The following is a 16,177-nucleotide window of genomic DNA, read 5'->3' as shown; positions in this document are numbered from 1 at the left end:
TGACCATAAATTTTTGTTTAAAAATTTATCAAGAGAGTCTTTTCTTTTTTAAAATTCTTTACCAAAAGTCAGAGCTGAAAACTGCATTCCTAATGGGCTGTTATGTGTCAGGAAGCCCAGATTCCCACAGAGTCTTAAAAACTTTTTTTAAAATTTTATACAATTTTTGAAGGTTACTTTCCATTTACAGTTACTAGAAAATATTGACTGTATTCCCCCTGTTGTACAGTGCATCCTCGAGCCTATCTTTCACCCAGTAGTTTGTACTTATGTTGCCCTTCCGTTACTCCTGGTAACCACCAATTTGTTCTCTGTATCTGTGAGTTTGCTTCTTTTCTATTATATTCACTAGCTTTGTTTTTTAGATTCCACATATAAGTGATATCATACAATATTTGTCCTTCTCTGTCTGTCTTATTTCACTTAGCATGATGCCCTCCAAGTCTATCCATGTTGCTGCAAATGGCAGAATTTTGTTCTTTTTTATGGCTAAGTAGTATTCCATTGTATGTATATATGTATGTGTGTGTGTATATATATAAAATATATATATTATATATATATTCCATTGTATGTATGTGTGTGTGTATATATATATGTATACATGCACATCTTCTTTTTACCCATTCATCTGTTGATAGACACTTAGGTTGTTTCCATATCTTGGCAATTGTAAATAATGCTACTGTGAACATTGGAGTACATGCATCTTTCTGAGTTAGTGTTTTTGGGTTTTTGGGATATCTACCAAGGAATGGAATTGCTGGATCATATAGTACTTTTATTTTTAGTTTTTTGAGAAACTTCTATACTGTTTTCCACAGTGGCTGCACCAATTTACATTCCCATCAACAAGAGTCCCACAGAGAGTCTATAATCTGATCATCCACCTTGAGTTTCTTACTTGTATGGCTCACTACAACTCACATCCTAGGCTACCGGTGATTAGCGTATGAATTCAGGAAGCCTTTCCATTACATTGCTTGCTTACTCATGTGGATTCTAAATTTTTTTTTTCCTTTCTTAAATCTTCTGAAGAATTCCTTTACTTCCTGCTAATATAGTTGTGCATTAAAAATGATACTTTGATATATTACATTTCAGTTTGTGCTACAGTAGGAGTAAAAGGGTGGTATGTTCCAGGAACATTTGATCAAATTTATAATAAGAATCATGTGTCCCGTTGGAAGAGGGGTCAAGTCTTTCTTTCCCCACCCAAGAACTCTTGATACAGTAAGGATAGCGATTTTTGGCATTTAGTGCAAATTGTTTTTTTCCTAGTTTGCTGTTTCTGGTTTTAACTTTGTTAATGGTGCATGTTTTTCTTTCTGATACAGACCTTTTAAATTTTTATGTAATCAAATATATTGATCTTTCTTTTTATGTTCTCTGCCTTTGATGTTATGCCTAGAAATTCTTCTCCATCAATATTATGACAACTGCTCACTAGTTATTTCTTCTAGTTCTTCTTGGAATTTAGTTTTTCAAAAACTCATTTCCTTCATAGAATATAAATGACTTTTTATGTTGTATTAAATAGTGATATATACATATATATGTTTATATATATATATATATTTTTAACATGTATATGTTTTAAAACTGTCTTCATATTCAATTAAAATCTATCTTTAAAATATACCTATGCAGTAAAAAAAAAGAATTTAATTTAGGACATATTGTGTTCAATGACAAGTCTTTGATTTTGATTTTTTCTTTTTCCTTTCTTCATTTGTTCATTAGTGTTTGTTTTTAAGGAAATATTGAGTATCAGTCTACTTTTCTTCAAGCCTTGAAGATACAAAAATGAAAAAAGTCTTGCATCCCAAAATGCTAAATCTAGGTACAACAGACAAGTGAGCAGCCAGTTGTGATTGAGTGTGATATATTCTTTAATGAAAAATATTTGACATGGAAACCTTTATGATAAGTGAGTCTAATCTAGACAGTGAAATCAGGGAAGGCTTCCTGAAAGAGGTGATTTGAATTCTTTATTTTCAGTGTATGTTCACTGGAGATGTTGGTGAAGAACAGAGATCAGGAGAGAGAGAGCCAAGCCGAGGCAACATGTGTGATGTTTCTGGTGAGAGAAAGCATGGCTTATTTGAGAGACTGAAAAAAGAAAAAAAGTTCAGCCTGGGGAGGAGTCTAGATAGTGATGTACAAGTGCAGCAGAATCAAGCTGGACAGAGAAAAAGGGCCCTGCCAAAAACTGTGCTGTTCTCCTGAGAACAGTGGACAATGGGATTCCTTGAAAGGTTTGAAAGTAGGGAGTAATGTGACCAAATTTGCTTGTCAAAACGTTGGGACTGAAGCCTTTTCCATACTAGGTAGAAAGAGGCAAAGCCTGGAGAGAGAGTTTGATTAAGAAAGTATTGCTATAAGGTAGCTGAGAAATGATCATGGCCTAACGTGGAAGGACAAGGGTTCACTGGAGATTTCAGAGGCAGATGGGTAGATTCCATGATTGTGAGACGGTAGGAGTGAGAGAAAGGGAAGAATCACGCATGTCCCTTGAGCTTCCTTCTCGAGCATCTGGTTGATGGAGTTGCCGTTTTCTGAGACAGCTGATGGGAAGAAACATGTGCTGTTTCTAGGGGGAAATGAATACATTTGACAGAGGCTTTTTGCACTAGTTTTCTGTTAAATAACCCAAGTGAAAATGTACCTCATCCTCTCATTTCCATTCCAAATTTCGCCTAGATTCTAACTCAAGTTGTTTTTATTCATCAGCAGTGCTATGTTATTGAGCCCCAACTCATCTTCCCTGCTCCAGAGTCCATCTAAGCCATGCACCCCATCCTAGGACTTTCCATGTTTGTGGCTTTGTTCCGTCTCTTCCCTGCCCTACGAAGACCCTCTGCCTACTAATCTGTTTTTTTTCTTTTTAATACATATAGGGAGAGGGTATAGCTCAGTTGTAGAGCACGTGCTTAGCATACGCAAGGTCTTGGGTTCAATCCCCAGTACCTCCATTTAAATAAATAAATAAATAAATAAACCTAATTACCTCCCCTTCACAAAAAGCCTCCCCTCCCCCCAAAAAAGCCCAAAATAACAAGAATCTCTAGGTGGGGAGGATATAGCTCAGCGGTAGAGTGCATGCCTAGCATGTGCAATGTCCTGGGTCCAATCCCCAGCACCTCCATTAAAATAAATGAATAAATAAGCCTAATTACTGCCCCCCAACTTATCTGATAAAGCCAATCTATAAGGACACCTTCACCCTAAGTACGACCAACAGGCTCTCATATCTTGCCTTGATGATTGTCATTTTATTTAGATACGTTGTAACTTAGTATAGAAGTCGTGGGCATTGGACACAGACAAACCCACTTCTGCCGCTGACAGCGTCCTTGCTAGTGAGCACCTCAGCTGCTCTCGACTTCTGGTTCCTCCTTTTTGTTGAGTGGGCAGAAGAACAAAACCCTTGCTTTATTGTGACAGCTAAGGCTTCAAGTTGCCGCAGTATCTGACCCCCAGCCGGTATTTAACAAATGGTAATGATGACTAATATCACGCTTCCAAAACCAGTTCTCATCGTCTGTTGGCATTGTTGTCACCTGTGTGTGCATCTCATTCTGTGCGATCAAGGGCATTTTCTCTGTGGTGCTCACAGTAATTAACCAAGACAAGCATAGTGTCAGTACACAGTACAGTAAATGTTTGCAAGAGTAAATGTTTACAGCATGGGGGTCGCTATGAAGGATAGAACTCTGGTTGCTTAAGCTGATGTGGTTCCTACCGTGTGCTGTAAAATGCTGTCAAGAACTCTCTTCTACCCGAAATTCTTCCAGTCGGAACAACAATGATATTGAACGCGTTCAACAGTCCTCTTCTCCCCGTGCGTGGTAATTTTGGTCATTATGCATAAATCAAAGTTGCAGTAGGGAACATGTTAAGTGGTGTTGTACACAATGATTTCAAGAACGTGCTTTAATTTTTGTTGAATATCATCTGATTAGCAGTTTGGTTTTTGTTTCAGCCTTGTGAATATTTATTCCAGCACAAATGAGTATAATAATTTCTAATGGGAATCATGTCCACCTGGGGTCCCCGATGTCTTGATGGAACACTGGCCTTGTCCTTTTTTAGAGGACAAGGTGGCCTTTGGATCGAAAGATGCCTGGGCCGATCAACCTGTGGCAGGCACCTGGCTCTGCTGAGGATGAGGGGAGACTTGTCGATTTCCTCCACGAAGGGGGGAGCATCCTCAGCCTCCTTCTCCCTGGGATGAACACGGTGAATGAGCAAGGTGGTGGGTCTAGCTCTTCTTAACTCTTGTCGTCTCCTTCACGCCAGTTTGGGGGACGCTTGTATGTGGAAAGAGTTAAGTTGAGATCGGGCCCTTCTAAAGTCCAGTTTGATTGCTGCTATTTTTCCTCCATTTGTAGTCTTGAAATTATTCTATATATTCTTTGAGCCGAAGTTGTTGTTTTGTTGTGTGTGTGTGTGTGTGTGTGTGTGTGTTAAAGTTTTAAGACAGTGCATTACCAGGTTGGGTAATGCAGCCGGGTCCCTGTTTGCTCCTTGGAGATCTAATTGAATGCGTAGTGTTCTTACAGTTCCAAGGTCTGTGGAATTCTAAAACTCTTACAAAATTTCTGTGTTACATCTTCTCCTGCTCCCGTCTCCCTCCAGCTCCTGTGCACCTGGTTACTGCTACTGTTTGACCCCACTTCAGAACATGAAACCTAGGCGTGTGCCTGCCTGTGGCGATGAACAGAGTGAACACTGCGGTATTGCAAGGGGATAGCGTGTTGGTGAGCCTTTGCCTGGGCTGCTTTTCTCCCACTTCTCTCATTTTTGTGTCGAGCCTAGTTGTTCCAAAACTGCCCCCCAGGAGCTCCAAACCATAACTCCTCTACTGTGCAGAATATTCCATCTTCTCTGGCTCCCATTGTCATACTCACACATCCAAAGTATCAAGGTTGTTTGCAGCACAAAGGGCCCTCTCTTTCGTAGGATCCACCCACCTGAGAGTGTTGTAGGGGTGTTCTGACTCCCCTCTGGCTTTCCTCCCCTCCTCTCTGTCTCTCATACTCACACATATACGTGTCCATATCCACGTGCACACACAGTCACACGTACACACACACACACAGCATACATCTTTTACAGGGATGATAAACTCTATCAGTTGACCTGTTGATTTGCAAATATTTGAAAGCAGCTACGAATAGAAATCAGCAGACTGCTTGGTGCAAATTTATATGTCTTTCCTTTTCTTTGCTTTTGGTAACCACAGACTAGCTATCCAAAGATAGCTTTGGCTGCAGCTCTCCGGACTCTGGGCACGACGTGTCAGCAGGGCCTGGGTGGGTGGTGTGATCAGGCGGCCTGGGACATAAAGCTCTTCGTCTGTCTTTAGGGTTCTCCTCTCTGACCAGGTGCCCCCAGTGGGCCCTCTCTCTGAGAGCCCAGCGTGGCGCATTCCTGTTTCTGCCCCAGGCTCCGCTCTCACCTGGATGCCAAGAGCAGGCCAGTGTGATTGCTGGGGAAGTAGACTGATGGAATGGTTGAGAATGAGGGGAAGCTCCAGGCACGTGGGTGAAGGAGAGCCTAGGGGCAAACGTGGAGAGGCTGTGTGTTTATTTCCTCCTGTTGGTGATGTCTCTGGGAGGAAGTAGCATTTTCAGAACGCAGAAGGGAAACCAAAAATGCAGGAAAAGATGCTGGAGAAGAAAAACGAAAGCTGAGTCTGTTCTTTGGAAAAGGACCCGTCTCCTCTTCTGCTGTGTGTGCAGTTGGCCCTGTGCTGCGGCTTCTGAAACTGGGCTTCTGATGACAGAGGTCTGGGCCGTGTGCAGCTGCCTCGTTTGAGGGTGAATGTTGCCGTTCAGCCACTCAAAGGAGCTGGAGTCTGTCTGTCTGTCTGTCTGTCAACCTGATATACCATTTGTGTTGGGGACCTAACTCTGCCTCAGCTAATCCCAAAGGTCCCCTCCACCTCAAACAGTTCAGTTTGTCCGTGGTTCTATACTTATTCTTACGATTCTTGGGGTGAAAATATCTATGTCCGCTTTGACAGTTTTATGTTGCTAACTATCACTCAAAATGCGTTTTAGGTTTATTATCATTTTGCAATCTCAGGTTCCTGGTTTTTCTTTATTTTATAGTGAGATACAGACGGGAAAAAATAAAGTATTACAAGTGTCTTAGCTCAGAATGTCAGAGGAAAAGTAACTAGAAGAAACATGAGGTGAGAAGGTGTAAACGTATTTCAAACAAAAACTATCCTGTTCTACTTATGAGCAATTTCTGCTCTGTTTGTGTGGAGACAATCAATATATGTTTTGGAGGCAAGGAATGATTTTTTTTTTGGTCATATGAGAACTTTACTTCTAAGAACAGTCATTTAGGGCCCTTTATAAACCCCTCAATCCTTTTGTCTCGATATAGAATTATTAGTAGAGATAAGTTTATAAGCTAATGCTTTGGGAACTAAAGAAAAAAAATGGCGTCGTCAAAGGGAGAACAAGGTTCTCCCAACTTTCTTTGATCGTTCAAGTGTGACTTGCCTACTGGCTTAGATCATGGAAGTTTCATTTCCATTTTACAGCATAGCTGGGAGAGTAAAGGAATCCTCCCTCAAAAAGGGTTGAAATTCAAAGAGGGTTTATTGGCCTCATGGTTTCCGGGCAGGAACCTCCTTCCTCCTGTTTGGATCCAGTCTTGTATTTCTGTCATGATGATAGTGAAAAAATGGTTCCTCCTGTCCACATGAGACAGGGTTTTTCTCAATCAGACTTTTATAGATAAGGAAGGTAAGTTGACATTTTGTGGTTTAGAAGTTCATCAGTGAATTGAGGGCTGGCTTAAGGAAAAATCATTAGAAAGAGTCAAGATATCTCTGTGGTCCCACCCTACACAGCTGGTAGCTCTATGATGGCAGGAAATTCATCTAAGATCTAGTCACACTAGTTAAATGCAGATTTGCTCAGTCATCCTCACAAGGCTTTCCTGGGAATCCATTCAAATGAAATAAGATGAAAAAATACGTACACTCACAAATCTACCATTATGATCTTGTAATCATTTTTACTAGGACATACCAAATACATTTAAAAATAATGTATTTGTTAAAAAGCTTAATAATACAGTGCCCATGAACTCACCACTGTTAAGTATACATTTTAAATTGCCATTTGCTGAACAAACATAGGGGAAATATGAGTGTAGGAGGTGGTGGTTGGGAAAGATGCTCTAGATTCTTTAAAAAAAGGACCAAAATGTGACTAGTCTTGAATAGCTAACCAAATTAAATATCATCTTTGGTGGATATATATATAAAGCCATAGACTGAGGTTTAAGAATGACGAGATGAAGATAGGATGGCTTGATGCACAGAGAGTTCTTAGTGTTCAAATACTGCAAGACAAACCTAAAAAGAAGTTTAAAAAACATGGGATATGGAATGGAAGACAGATGTAAGAATAGAACTTTTTAATTCATATGCTTTTAACTTTTAAGTGTATTCTTAAACTCCTGAAAAAGCAAACAGACAAACAAAAACCCCCAAATACTGCAAGGCAAATCTGAGCTAAGAGTGTGCCCCACTAGCAGTGTCCTGGAGCGTGTTAACTGAACGGCTGGTCCTCAGCCTCCACCTGAAGTTTAGACATCCCCATTCGCTGGTTGTTATCCTCTCTGAAAGTTAGCAGAGTACTGGGAATTTGGGGATTGCAAGAACCTGTATTTCTGCACTTTAAATGGAAATAGAATTATGTGTTTCCATCTTAATCAAAAACCCCAGCCAGAGTCCTCAGCATGACTGAAATACTCTTAAATACCCATGTAACGATCTACCAAGTATTCATGCAGACAAATAATTCAACACACCCGTTGCTCCATTACTGAACAGTGGCCTTATTTGTTGAGATTTTTGTGTGCAGAAACTGAGCAGTATCATATACAAATTCCAGCTTCATAGTATAGCAATCTTCTATCTCAATATACCTTATCATTCCAACTTTTTCTTGTGAAATACTGGGTTTTCAAGACCTGTTAGAGTCACTGACTGTCTCCAAAGGCATTTCTACTTCTGTAGGAAACTTACTCACTTTAAAACTGTGGAGGTAATTGATAGTGATAACAAAAAATCCATTTAAAAAGCAGAAGCAGGAGACACTTGTCATTAGAAAAACAGCTCATGGACAATTGTAGCAGCATCCTCTGCTTTCTCTTCCCGGGTCTGACTTGAAATTAAGCATTTTCGCTGATGTATGTCAGTAGATTTGATAGTAGAGTTTAGATTTGACAGCGCCTTTTGGGTAAAAATTGTCGCAGGTCTCTGTGCACAGCACGCATTTGTAGAGTGAGAGTGCATGGAGGGAAAGATACCCACTTTGTGTCCGTTTGTATCACTGTAAAGGATGCCTTATTCACCATGGTGTGTGACTTAGTAATTCTGTTGAATTTTATTGGACTCTGGTCCCTTGTGTATAGTATGTGTTCAATAAATGTTTGTTAAATTACTGACCAAAAGAGACTACAGACCAGTGTATAGAGGTTATCATTAAAGAGTTATCTCAATAAAGTCAAGCCTTCTTAATAATTACAGACGTTACAGAAAGTGTGAGGCGGTATATTCTCTGTATCGAAGTGTATCCCTGTAGAAAGAGGGAATTTTCAGGAGTTTTGCTAAGCTGCTTCATTCTTTAAGTGGATTTGAGATGTCATAACCAGAAAGCTTTTTTCCCAGCTCTGAAAACCCTGACTATCTGGTCAGGAGTTTCCTTATTCCAACTCTTTTTATAGTTAAAAATTATAAATCAGGTTGCTACCTAAACTGTTTTCTCTATGACAAAAATAATTCACAATCCAATTTATAAATTGTTCAAAGATTCGTTTTGCATTGCTTTGGTCATTTTTGTTATTGTCAGTCTTTTTATGTTATAAAAAAATTGTTCATTTTTGAAGTATGGTGATTAGAAATGAATCTGAGCTAAAATGTATTTATTTTCTTTCTTCGTTTAAACATGCCTTCCATAATTAATAGAGATATTAGTTTTCTAAGTGTTATTTTGGGTTTTGTATATTTTACTCAATATCTAAGAATACTTGCCACATGAAACATTGTCTTGTCCAGTCATCTTGCAGATATTCCTGATATAAGAATACATTTATGATTTACCTAACAAAGAATAAAAATAAACACCCACACATCTATCCATATATATTCATTTTATTATATATGCATTATTACTTTACTTTAATGTACATGTGTTTTATATACATATATAATCTATCTAACATTAAATTTGTCAACATGCACACGAAATTTGGAATTTCGTGAAGTCATCTCTCATTGTGAATACTTTCTGCTTCACTCATGGTTGAATGATGCAGGGAAGCAGAGGCTAGGGGTCCTTGTCCTGATTCCTCACTTGTGGCCTTTGCAATATGTGCTTTCTACAACCTGGACTACACATACTAAACTTTCTGGACTATCGGAAATCTTACAGTCACACCACTTTCAAAGTTCTCTATCTGTGTGCTTCACTCACATAGATAGGACCTGAAACAAATGCAACATGTCTCTATGTCTCTAGTCTCTCTATGACAGTGAATGTAATGTTCTTAGGATCAAGAGAAATTGATGTCAACCACCTCAGTGGCTTAGGAAGACACCAGCCAGTTCTCCACCCAAGATGCTTAGATTCTTCCTCCCCTCTCCCTCTCCCTTCCTTCCTTCCCTCCCTTCCTTCCTTTCTTTCCTTCCTTCCTTCCCTCCTTCCTTCCTTCTGTCCCCCTTCCTTCCTTCCCTCCTTCCTTCCCTCCCCCTTCCTTCCTCCCTCCCTCCCTTCCTTCCTTCCCTCCTCCCTCATTTTCTCTCTTTCTTCTTTTGTCTTTCCCTCTTCCAGGACATGAGCAATAACCCTCATTTATTGGCTCTCAAAATTCCTTGGATCCAATTTATAGATATTCCTGTCTGTAAACTCATTAAGACAATTTTCAAATATTAGTATGAGTCAAGATAATAGAAGAAATTTCAGTATCCCCTCCCAAATACCAACCGAGAATGGTCAGCCGCTTTTAGCTATTGAAAATCTAAATAAAATAACTAAGTTCTAAATGTATAAAAAAGATAGTAGAGACTATGACTGCAAATTTTACTTCTCACTTGTCTTTAATTTTTCTTAACTTAAAAATTAAAAATAACAAGTATAACAAACCTGCAAACGGTGGAGCGTTTCTATTTCATTGTGAACACAAGGCTGCAAACTGTCTCCTAAAAATTTGAAGCTAGTGGAATTTTTTCCATTTTAGTTATCTAGGAAAATTTCTTCTTAAAGATAATTATTGTAACTCAGGTTTTAGAACTCCAGGGAGTAGGTCTCAATTTTATGTTCTTTTAAATTTATTCAATTTGCATTAATTACTGTCTCCATTTTAATAAATATTCTCACCTTTTTTTTTCTTTTATCGCATTTATTGTTTCTTTTCTGATAGCTACACTTGGCTGACTCATCGGGTTGGTATAGCGTCATTCAGAGAGGCAGCACCAGATCAGAGCTGTTAGACCCTAAACAATCGTTTTTAACACACAGTGGTGCAAGAGAGCTATTTAAGAAGCTTTACATTATTGTCTTAATGCTGCCGAAACAATCTTTGTCACTTCTTTTGAACAGCACATTGTCACTTTCACTTGACATATGGCAATGGCCTTCAGGGATGTAGGCATTGCTGGGCAATCTAAAGGGAAATCAAATTGATAATTTCTATTTTTGTAGCATTTGTGTGAATATCATAAAAAACAAATAAGTATGTTTCTCTTTCCCCTTCAGATTTACATCCTCCCCTAGAACTGCCTGTAAGGAGTGATCTTCTTAGAACAGTGTGCAACTGATAAATATTTCATGAATGGAAGAATCGTTCACTGGGCCAGTGTAGAACCATAGTATTCCGGTTTATAAATACTGGGATTTCAGGACTAATTTAACGACGAGAAACCAATCTTCCTTCTTGTACCTTTGAGGTAATGACAACAACAACTAATGCCATCGTAAAGCTTAGCTGTTTACAGCGCCTTTGAACAATTCGTGTTTAATGTCTCGCTCAGTTTCTGGTGCCAGTAGGAGATACAGAAAATACAACATGCGTGATCCATCAGTTACTGATGCCAATAGCGTGCATACAAACTTTTTTTTAAATGTGTAAAAGAAGGTCACAAATCTGCAGCTTAACAGAAACTCATCCATTCCCTATTTCCTTCCTTCATTCAATAAAACTTATCTAAGTGTGAACGATGTCTGTATCAGGCACTGACGTGCGAACAGACATTGTCCCCTGCCCTCGAGAAGCTTGCAGCTTGGTCGGGGAGAAATCTACTGATCACAGAAACTCACAAATAAATTTATGATGATAAGCGGTGATGTTGCTGCTCTGACGAAGTACAGGTTGCTGTGCGAGCACACAAAGAGGGATTTTCAACAAAGGCGTCCCTGGGGTAATCTTAGAATTGAGATTTACATGATGAAGATAAACTGCTTAGATGAAAAGGGTGACGCCGTGGGGAGCAGACGCGGAAAGGGAGAGAGTGTTCTAGCAATGCCAGGGGGACAGTGGCGAGAAATGAGGCAGATGAAGTGGCCACGCTGGGTCATGCTTTATTCAACTTATACATCCTGGTCTTTGTCCTCAGACCATAAAGTATGAAAGGAAATAATCAGACCTGTGTATTTAAAAATCACTCTGGTTGCCATAAAAATATGATAAGATTGAGTGCTGTTTTCACTAAATCATAATGGAATCTTATAAATATTTAAAATAAGTCGACCAACCAAACAAGAAGTGTTATTTGAGTTACAGTGTGTCCACAGAAGAGTTCAATTGGGTTACAGTTTTGAACGTTATAAGCAGATGCACACATTGCTTCAGACAATTTACGATACTGGGGTGGTATTTTCTGTGCCCAAAGAGAAACCCATTCCTCTTGTGACTGTCTTCAGGACCACAGAGCATGTTATTAAGTAGCAGTTTCAATGGCTGTGCTACCAGGGTACAGCCGTATTGGGTAGGGGTCAGATTGCATTAGAGCCGGTTGGAAATTGGCTTCATCGCACATTGGCAGAACAGCTGGACCTCAGAGGACAGCACTGCATGAGAACCCAGGTGCGTGAAACGAGGCAAAGGGAGACAAAGAGAACTAGTAGGTACCAACTGTCAAGACTCGTGAGGTGGTACGTAGTTTTGTACCAAGGAGTTTCCTGACTTGGAGCCTTTCTTCACAGCAGTCCTGGGTGGTAGTTATGTTCTTATGCGGTTTTAACTATTGCTAGGATCTAGGTTTTCTCTGGACAGTTCACTGAAAGGTCCTGGATTTGTCCTCCTGCAGTCACGTATTACCTGTGAGAGACAGAGGGATGAAGGTTGCATGGAGAAGCACCTGTGCTCAGCCCAGCAGCCTCCATCCCTCACGCCGCTCCAGGAGTCAGGATGAGAACCTCATGCTGTCATCGCCTTCCGTCTACCCCCAAACTGCAGTCTGCTAAAGAAGCATCTCCACTGTGAAATAGGCGGGGGCTCCTGTTGGACTAAAGAGATTAGAAAACTAAGACAAAGTTGTCATAAAGAAGAATACTACCTAGGGAGGCGAGTGGAAGTTCTGCTGCTGTGAATCTGCCCCTTCAGGGAACTCAAGTCAGAGATGCCACTAGGAGGGTTAACATGCAGCTGCTATTGTGATGGGTGAGGCACTGGGCATGTGTGAGCATATTTAACTTATCAGTAGCCGTATGAGATCTCTCTCTCTCTCTCTACACACACACACACACACACACACACACACACACACACACACGGCATCCTGCCTGGGTGGCCTTCTTTGTGGCTTGGGCTGGGCAGAAAGGCTACCATCACTGCACCAAGATCAACAAGAAGCTCTATGAGATTGGCCAGGGCTACCTCATCAAGGATGGCAAACTGATCAAAAACAGTGCCTCTACTGACAAGAGCATCAGCCCTCTGGGTGGCTTTGTCCACCACTGTGAAGTGACTAATGACTTGGTGGGAACCAAGAAGTGAGTGCTCACCCTGCTCAAGTCCTTGCTGGTGCAGACCAAGTGGCTGGCCATGGAGAAGACTGACCTCAAGTTTGTTGACACCGTCTCCAAATTTGGCCATGGCCGCTTCCAGACCATGGAAGAGAAGAAAGCATTCACGGGACCCCTTAAGAAAGACCTAATTGCCAAGGAGGAAGGGGCCTGATGTCGGAACAGATTGTATAGCTGGTGGAATCTCGATGAAGTTATTTTCCAGTGAAAACACACACACACACACAAAACTTTGAGCTTTAATACTTAAATATATATACATTTGACCTTGCACGTTAATACTTAAATTCTCTAATCTTCATTTTTCTCATTTACTAAAAATGAGGATACATATAAAAGAAAAATGAAGATTAGTGAATTTAAGTATGAATGCTGAAGGGCGCAGGTAGTGGGAACAAGATCCAGATCCACATCTGCTGCCTCTGAGTTCAGATCTGTCTCAGCGTGTGTGCTTCGCTGCTTTAAAATTGGTATTGATGTTTGTGCTTATTTTTGAAGGGAGTGGTGTAAAACAAAGAAATAGTGAAGTCTTAATTGTAGAAAACTTATAAAGCATGTAAAAAAACCGTCTAGTCGTGATAGAGAAATTTCTACTGAAATAAGTTTTAAAAACTGCTACAGTGAATTGCTGGGTACAAATTAATGCTAAACATAGGACGATTAATGTAACTCGTTTGTCAGAAAAATAGCAACTTCCACTGTCTTTTTCCAACGCGGTGTTGGCACAGAGAAAGAAGGGATTCTCCTTGCTTATTAATATTACTCTGTCAATACCAAGGAAAGTCATGTGATAACTCAAAGATTCTTCTCCTGGATGAATATATTTGATTAAACACCATCTGGAGAGATCCTCATTATCCGAGAAAATAACGACTCAGATCTTAAGCACGCTTTACATGTGTCAAGAAATACGTTGATCGAATCAAGACGAAAGTACATGGGTTGAGCTGAAGTCTGACTTAAAACAGCTGCTTTCAAATCTGTCCTGCTACGCCGGACAGTTTGAGTGACGGACCGGCTTTACGTGGAAAAGGACTTTTAGGGACACCAGGGGGAAATTTGCCAGTTGCACACACACAAAATGGGAGCTAATACTTTCAAGGAAGAAGTGGAGGGAGGAGAGGCTTAAGTTAAATTCAGTAAAATTGGAAAGAAAAAAAATTGAAGGAAATATGAGTGGATTTTATCTCTTCTTGACCTGATGAATCCTTCCAAATCATGGACATAAAGTATAAAAGCTACGACAAGAAATATGGATAAATTTAATGAAACAAAAATTTAAAATGTCACTGTGCCAAATGAAGATAAACACAATGAAATACGAACAACGAACTGGAAAAATAATAGTGACATGTTATAGAAAGTGTAAATACATTTGATAAATAAAAACTCATAATTTAATGAGAAAAAAAGACAGACGATAGAAAAAAAGGTAAATAACATGACCAAGCACATCACAAAAGAAGAAATAAAAGTTACCAGAAACAAATGAAACACATTTCATAACTAACTGGTCTTCAAAGCCAAGCAGATTGAAACAATACACTTGCCTGTTAAGTTAATATATTTTTACTAGGTAATACCCATTGTTCAAGTGGCTAAATCTTTCTTGGAAAAATTTTAAGGAAATTGTAAGATATGTCTGCTGTGTTTTTTGTATACAGATTTTTTTATTACAGAATTATTTATAATACTGAAATATTTTAAATAAATGAAATGCCCATCAAAAGGAGATTTGTTCCTTCATTTGTGCACTCTGTCCCTAGAGTGCTCTGTAATCCCACCTTATAATTCTTGTAAGATTTGTATTAATTATTCTCATTTATTTATTCAGTAACTAAATACTCACTGAATGCTTACTGTGTGTGCCAGCTACCCTTAAAGACACTGGGGATAAAGCAGTGAACAAGGTAGAGATATATTCTTAACATACTGTAGAAACAAATGGTTAAGCAAAAGAGCAGCAAACGAGTAGAGCATGTTATATGTTGGATGGCAGTTAAGCGCTATTAAAAGTAGTGAGCATGGTGGGGGTATTGATGGAGGATGGTGGGGGAGGGGACAACGTAACTGTGATTTTAAATTGAGTGTTAAGGGAAGACCTCAAGGACGAGGTGACAAGTGATTCCAGACCTGCTGCAGGAGAGGAATGGAGAGAGGAGGTTTCTAGACAGAGGAAGAGCAAAATGAAGGCCTTTAGGGGAGAGCGTGCTGGATGCGGTCGAGTCCCTGCCACTGTCACTGAGCAGAGAGAACCACAGGCAGAACAGGACAAAAAGTTGATGGGAGTGCAGGGCGCCTCACAGGCCATCATGAGGATGCAGGCTTTTTACTTAGAGAGGGATGGGAAGCCATTGGAAGGGAGGACCAGAGAAACCACATGATTTCACTTGCATGGCAGTACATCACCCCGGCTGCTCTGTTGTGAACAGGCTCAAGTGTGACATCGTGGAGCCAAGGAGACCATTTACGAGACCATTGAAGACCATTAAGGAGACCATTTAACAGTTGCAACAATGAAGGAAAGAGGTGTTGGGGATGTGGGTCTATGGGTCAAAGGTAGAGGCAGTGGGGAAGGGTTGGGTTTTGGTATTTATAAATGTATTCGTATTGTTTGAATATCTCAATTTTATATTTAATGAGAAATAGGTTTACATGATTCTGAAGTCAAAACTATTTAAAAAGGTGTATACGGGAAGTCAGAATACACTCCTCCTTTTATTAGATTTGTATTTATTAGCTTTCCATTTCATTAGTTTTGTATTTATTCTTTGAATCATCTTTCAGTGTTTCTATACAAATGCATGTATCTGTGTATGTGTGTCTATATGTATGTACATAAAGGAAGGCATACAGCAGATTATACTAATTCGTATCCTCTTTTCTTACCATGTATTTGCATATGAAATACACAATATTGCACCTTGCTTTTTTTTAACTAGAAGTATCTGGTTATATTTTGAATGTAGAGCTAAAAGAATTTTTTGAAAGATTGGATCCAGGGTATGAGAGACAGAGAAACATGAAGGATGGCTCTAGGCAACTGGAGGAAGTGAGTTGCTTTTAGGGTAATTGCTTGTTCCACATCTGTCTTCTCTGACATATAAGGACAGCCAGAT

General features: G+C 39.7%; 1 protein-coding gene and 1 long non-coding RNA gene across 14 annotated transcripts in view; both read left to right on the top strand.

The window, feature by feature from the left end:
- Positions 1-11,371, top strand: part of LOC140699295 (uncharacterized) — a 61,096-nt gene extending 49,725 nt beyond the window's left edge. Inside the window, exons 3-4 of the long non-coding RNA XR_012077343.1 lie at positions 4,642-4,763; positions 10,791-11,371. This is a non-coding gene — a long non-coding RNA (uncharacterized lncRNA). The remainder of the gene's footprint in view (positions 1-4,641; positions 4,764-10,790) is intronic.
- Positions 1-16,177, top strand: part of NRG3 (neuregulin 3) — a 940,531-nt gene that overhangs the window by 163,387 nt on the left and 760,967 nt on the right. The gene's annotated exons all lie outside the window — the stretch shown is intronic.

Source organism: Vicugna pacos, chromosome 11 (assembly GCF_048564905.1).
Source record: "Vicugna pacos chromosome 11, VicPac4, whole genome shotgun sequence".
Classification (NCBI taxonomy): Eukaryota; Metazoa; Chordata; class Mammalia; order Artiodactyla; family Camelidae; genus Vicugna; species Vicugna pacos.
Note: the sequence above shows the minus strand (reverse complement) of the source record. Positions and strands in the feature narration are given on the sequence as shown.